Source organism: Amblyomma americanum, chromosome 6, assembly GCF_052857255.1.
Source record: "Amblyomma americanum isolate KBUSLIRL-KWMA chromosome 6, ASM5285725v1, whole genome shotgun sequence".
Taxonomy (NCBI): Eukaryota; Metazoa; Arthropoda; class Arachnida; order Ixodida; family Ixodidae; genus Amblyomma; species Amblyomma americanum.
This window is the reverse complement of record NC_135502.1, coordinates 91,526,344-91,532,172: the sequence shown is the minus strand read 5'-3', so window position 1 is coordinate 91,532,172 and position 5,829 is coordinate 91,526,344. Positions and strand designations below refer to the sequence as shown.

The window sequence follows — 5,829 nt, the reverse complement described above, 5'->3', positions numbered from 1 at the left end:
ATAAATAAATAATCTAATATACTAAGCTGATAAATACAATTACGGTAAGGGAGCTCGGCTACTGATCCGGAGTTCGCGGGATCGAACCCCGGAGCGCGGCGGCTGCGTTTCGATGAAGGCGAAATGCTAGAGTGCACGTTAAAGATCCCCAGGTGGTCGAAATTATTCCGGAGCCCTCCACTACGCCACCTCTTTCTTCCTTTCTTCTCTAACTCCCTCCTTTATCTCTTCCCTTACGGCGCGGTTCAGGTGTCCGTCGATATGTGAGGCAGATACTGCGCCATTTCCTTTCCGCAAAAACCAATTTTCATTTTTTTCAAATGTAATTACAGCACAATAAACTATTAAATGTAACCTGCGACTTTATCCTTAATTTAGCTGGCATGGATGTTGTTGCTCGCTGCTGCACGCCATCGTTCCGACGTTTAAACCAGTCATTTAAAAGTCCTTCTCTGACACTTCTTAGCAGCCGATGCAACTGCCTTGATCATGACCGCGTTCTGGCCGTCGGAAACTGTGTTGCACTTTTGCTTTCCGCTGCTGTCGCTAATCTTGGCTTTGTGAGACCAGCGGTCTGTCTGTCTGTTGCTGCCAGGAAGAAAGAAATGAAAGTGCCCAGGCCTGCTCACTGGCTCAAGCCGAGCCACAATCGCTACCACGTGCATATAGAAGGAGAGTTGAAAGATGGGACAGAAAGACAGGATAGCAAAGACGCGCTAAAGACAAGGCCGATCCCGGAGGTAGTGCAATACCGGGCCAACCGGTGGCGGGAGTGAAGCATCCTTTAAACTCTCCGCCACATTTCCAAAAATAAGTCCAACTTGGACCCGTAACAGATACTCCACGGGTCCGGACGAGACCATCGGGACGCCGGTACCACCAAGCACACCAAAGCGCACTATCAAACGGTGAAACCCATCCAACACGCAGTGAAAAGGGAGTCTGAACTGCACATGCCGGGTTCGAACCCAACCGCGGCGGCTGCGTTTTTATGGAGGAAAAACGCTAAAGCGCCCGTGTGCTGTGCGATGTCAGTGCACGTTAAAGATCCCCAGGGGGTCGAAATTATTACGGAGCCCTCCACTACGGCACCTCTTTCTTCCTTTCTTCTTTCACTCCCTCCTTTATCCCTTCCCTTACGGCGCGGTTCAGGTGTCCAACGATATATGAGACAGATACTGCGCCATTTCCTTTCCCCAGAAACCATTTATGATTATAACTGCACATGCGTGCCTTTGTAGAAATTTAGTTCGTAAAAACGGGGTTTCGACCACCTGGGGATATTTAACGTGCACTGACATCGCACAGCACACGGGCACCTTTCCGTTTCGCCTCCACAAAAACGCAGCCGCCGTGGTCGGGTTCGAACCCGGGAAGTCCGGATCAGTAGCCGGTCGAAATTATTCCGGAGCCCTCCACTACTGCACCCCTCTCTTGCTTTCTTCTTTCATTCCCTCATTTATCCCTCCCCTTACGGCGCGGTTCAGGTGTCCAAGGATGTATGAGACAGATACTGCGCCATTTCCTTTAATAATAATAATAATAATAATAATAATAATAATAATAATAATAATAATAATAATAATAATAATAATAATAATAATAATAATAATAATAATAATAATAATAATAATAATAATAATAATAATAATAATAATAATAATAATTTTATTGCCATAACATCTTGTTATACATACAAACTCGGGCCTGTCAAAGCCAAGAGAAGGCTTGCAGGACTAGGCCCGGCAGCAACGGCGAGCGAAAGTATAAGCAATAAAATATCATGGTAAGTGTACATACACTGAAATATAACTACTAAACAAATTATATAGTAAAAAAGAAAACCCACTGTAACAATGACGTGCTCTCTGCATCATTTTTCCTTATAACATCGATTTCAACATCCGTTTCAACGTCGCTTTGGAAGTGGCAGAAAATACATGATCAGGAAGACTGTTGAATATTGCAGGGACATATACACCTCGTCTTGCTTTGCCGTATCTGGTTGAGTATTTAGGAACTATGTAGCGCTGACCTTTACGTAGGGTTCTGGTAGCAACTGATTTAGTCTTGAAGGCAGGATTCCAAAAGTGTCGGAGAACTACTGTTTGTTTATATAAACTTTCAAAAGACGGAAGGGCCAGAAATTTAAACAAGTTTCCTCGAGGGGGAAATGAACGTTCGTAGGCAGTACCCTTCAACATGCTTTTTAGAAGGGTATCTACACGATCTAGCCACCTTTGCGAACAGTGCGCGAAAACTGTGATGCCGTACCTTATAACACTGTACGCTAGTGCATGCATGATTGTCTTTACAGATACAGGAAGAAAAGATTTAATTGTAAACAATAGCCATGCAGTGCTACGTAATCTGCTACAAATATATGCCATGTGAGTGTGCCAAGACAGATCACCGTCGAAGTATATACCCAGATATTTTATACAATGAACATTTTCAACAGGAGCGCAATGGCAATCTTTACCGATGTGGCAGTGTAAGAAAACAGATTCAGTCAGTACAGTTGTCTTCAAGGGGTTTCTAAAACAAACTAATTTTGTCTTTTGGTGGTTTACCAAAAGACGATTCAAAGAAAACCAGTGCATAGCATTACCGATATTTTTTTGCAGTAAGGAAACCGCAGTTTTGTATGAAATGTGCTTTGTTAGTTACACCGTATCATCGGCGTACTGAAAGACCAGGGAATTTGTTATCACTGACGCGAAGTCATTTATAAATAGATTGAAAAGTAAAGGTGACAGAACGGACCCCTGAGGAACCCCAGCCTTCAACATCTGACGGCTGCTCACGGCTTTGGTATTATCAAGGGCTACGACTTGTGAGCGATCTTGCAAATAACTTTTTAAAAGGTTATGAAATGGACCCCTAAATCCAAGTAGGTACAATTTTTGTAATAATATTTCGTGATTTACTGTATCAAAAGCTTTGGCGATATCTAGAAATAGGCAGCAGGCAGACAGATTGTGATCAAAAGCAGTATACAATTCATCTGCAAATTCTTCTAAAAGTAATAGCGTCCCACGGCCTTCTATGAACCCGAACTGTCGGTCAGACAGAATAGAAAACTTTTTCACAAATGATGTCATGCACTCTAACATAAATTTTTCTAAAATCTGGGAAAGTATTGGTAAAACGGATATGGGCCTATAATTATCAAGAAGCTCTCTCTTGCCACCCTTGTATATTGGTCTCACAATCGCCGTTTTTAAGATACTCGGTATTTCAGCAGTCTCTAAGAATCCGTTAAGGATAGACAGAAGTATGTTCTCCAGCGCTTCATAATTTCTCTGAAGCAGAGACACTGGAATACCATCAAGACCAGGTGGTTTTTTACGTTTGAAGCTAAAGATTATACGGGCCAGATCACCTGCCGACAGCTTCGGTAAAAAGGCGCACGCAGATAGCGTATGTGTCAAGGAACATCTATCGTGTGGCAAGGATGAACAAGGCTGAGATAAACTTGCAAAGTGTTTGTTAAATAATTCAGCTGTTTGCTGAGGATTACACGAGAAAATGTCTTGAAAAGATGACTCATTTCTGTTAACGCCTCTCAAACTATTAATTAATGACCAAGTTTTGGCGGGGTTTCTGGTAGCTTCTCTAAATTGCTCACGGTAGTACTGCCGTTTGGCAGAACGAATAAGCGCGACAACTCGGTTTCTTGCGGCTCTGTATTCGGTGCGCAATTCAAGATTTTTAGGGGAACGCTTACAACGCTTCCACAGCCCATCTCTGTGCAGAATTGCTTGCAAAATTGCTGCATTGAACCAGATATGATTGCGTCTTTGTTTTTTGCGGATGACCCGCTTCGAGGCTTGATCAAATATCCTTAATTGTTGGCAGAACAAAGAATAGAGTATATGAGGGGGGTTATACTCAACTAATGACTGCCAGTTGAAGCTACGAATTAGGTTATCTAACATGCGCTGATCTACTATAGTGACGTGAAAGTTATTTTGAGCGGTGTTTGAAGTTTGCGGCCCTTGAATTTTATCAGTATTACGGTCAGTGAAGCGGCAGACTAAAATAATGATCGGCCAACCGCTGCGTAATGACAGCTGACGAAAAATTGCAGTTTGGTGCACGAATGTCTATGTGATCGAGACAAGATTGAACTAATCTACCGCCGAGAAATTCCTCGCGAGACGGTGCGTTGATAACATTTTCTATACCAGAAGCTGAAAGAACGGCTAGGTAGTCTGCCACAGCCGTTTTTGTGGGGCATAATGTGTCTATGTTCAGGTCACCTATTATGCAAAATTGATCGATTGTACTATTCGCCTGTAAGATTATTTCTAATTCTAGTAAGAAACGGCTGACACTGTAAGATGGTGGCCGGTAAATTGCCAGTAACATTAATGAAGTTTGCTTGGAGCAAAGTTCCAAAGCTAGGCATTCTGCGTGGGCAAAAGATATATCTATTCTAGATGCATCAAACGTGTCACGGGCATAGACAGCAATTCCACCCCCTCTACGTGAAGAACGAGTCGCGAACGTTGAATGATAACCATTCAGCTTAAACAAATTTAGGCAAGAATCTTGAACATTTATCTCTGTTAGCACAAATATATCTACAAAAGCAATGGCACCCTGTGCGATATTTTTAAACTCATCCCAGTATTTGCGTAAGCTACGAATGTTAACATTAATCACAGTAAATTCTATACCTGAGTTTGGGCCAAAACCCTTTTTGAATGATTCAAAATTCGGAAAACTTAGAGTAGCTGATGAAGCGCTGTTCATTTTATTTGTGCTATGTCTTCTTCACATGTCACTCTGACAAAAGGAGCCTTTTCCTCTTTCCTGGCAAAGATTTTACCTCCTCTTACCCAAACATATTTATATTCCTTTTCTTTTCCTGCCTTCCTGGCCTTCCAGAACAAGTCACGGTTCATTTTTGTTAGGTTGTCATTGAAAAATATCTCTGGCAGTGACTGTGATTCATGCAGTACTCGGAGCTTGTTTCGAGCGTTAAACCATATTTCTCTGGTTGCTACGTTAGAGAAGCGAGCCAGGATGATAGGAATGCTGTCTTTCTTGGCATGAAGGCGATGAACCGCAACAATCTGGTCAGTTGAAAGGTTTACCAGTTCCAGTTTTTCCGCCACTTCCCTTAGCTTGTCTAGCAGGTTTTCATCTGGAGTAACTGGCATACCATATATCTCAAGATTAGCTTTTCGGCTGTATTGCTCCGCCTCATTTTGTTCTTTGAGCATGCTGTGCAGCTGCGCACTCTGTTGGTTTACAGTCTCCCGCAAGGCCTGTATCTCTTTGTCTCGAGCGAACGCCGATTCCTGGCTCGACTTCATCTGCTCTCGCAATGAGTCGCACACATTTGATAGGAAATTAGCCGATTCTTCGAGGTCTCCCACTGTTTTCGCCAGTCTAAGGATTTCTGTTTTTAGAAGTAGTAAAGAATCTACCTTATCCACCAGGGCCGGCAGCGCCTCAAGGTTTCTTTTTATTTCCTTTATCTCATCTGTCAAAGCCGATAATGCTTCCGCGCTTTCGTTTACGCCTTCGGCATCCAGCTGCGACGAAGGACCACCACGCTTTTTTGCAGTCCTGCATGTTTTACAGATCCATACATCGCGTTTAGTTTGTCCCATTGTGGTAAAAGTGTTTGGTGCTATTCCCGAGCAAACCTGCCCTAGGTGATACGAGTGCTGGCAATCTGAACACGTCATAATGCGCCCATCACTTGGTAACTCTTTTTGACAACTTATGCACTTATCCATCCTAACACCGTACAATTGAAATAACACAGGTGAGCAGTTAGCGCAGCACAGGTGAGCAGTTAGCGCAGTGAGA

At 43.1% G+C, this 5,829-nt stretch overlaps 1 pseudogene; it reads right to left on the bottom strand.

Annotated features, from left to right (window-relative positions):
• Positions 1–718: 718 nt before the first annotated feature.
• LOC144095775 (U2 spliceosomal RNA) lies at positions 719–874 on the bottom strand (annotated as a pseudogene).
• Positions 875–5,829: the final 4,955 nt, after the last annotated feature.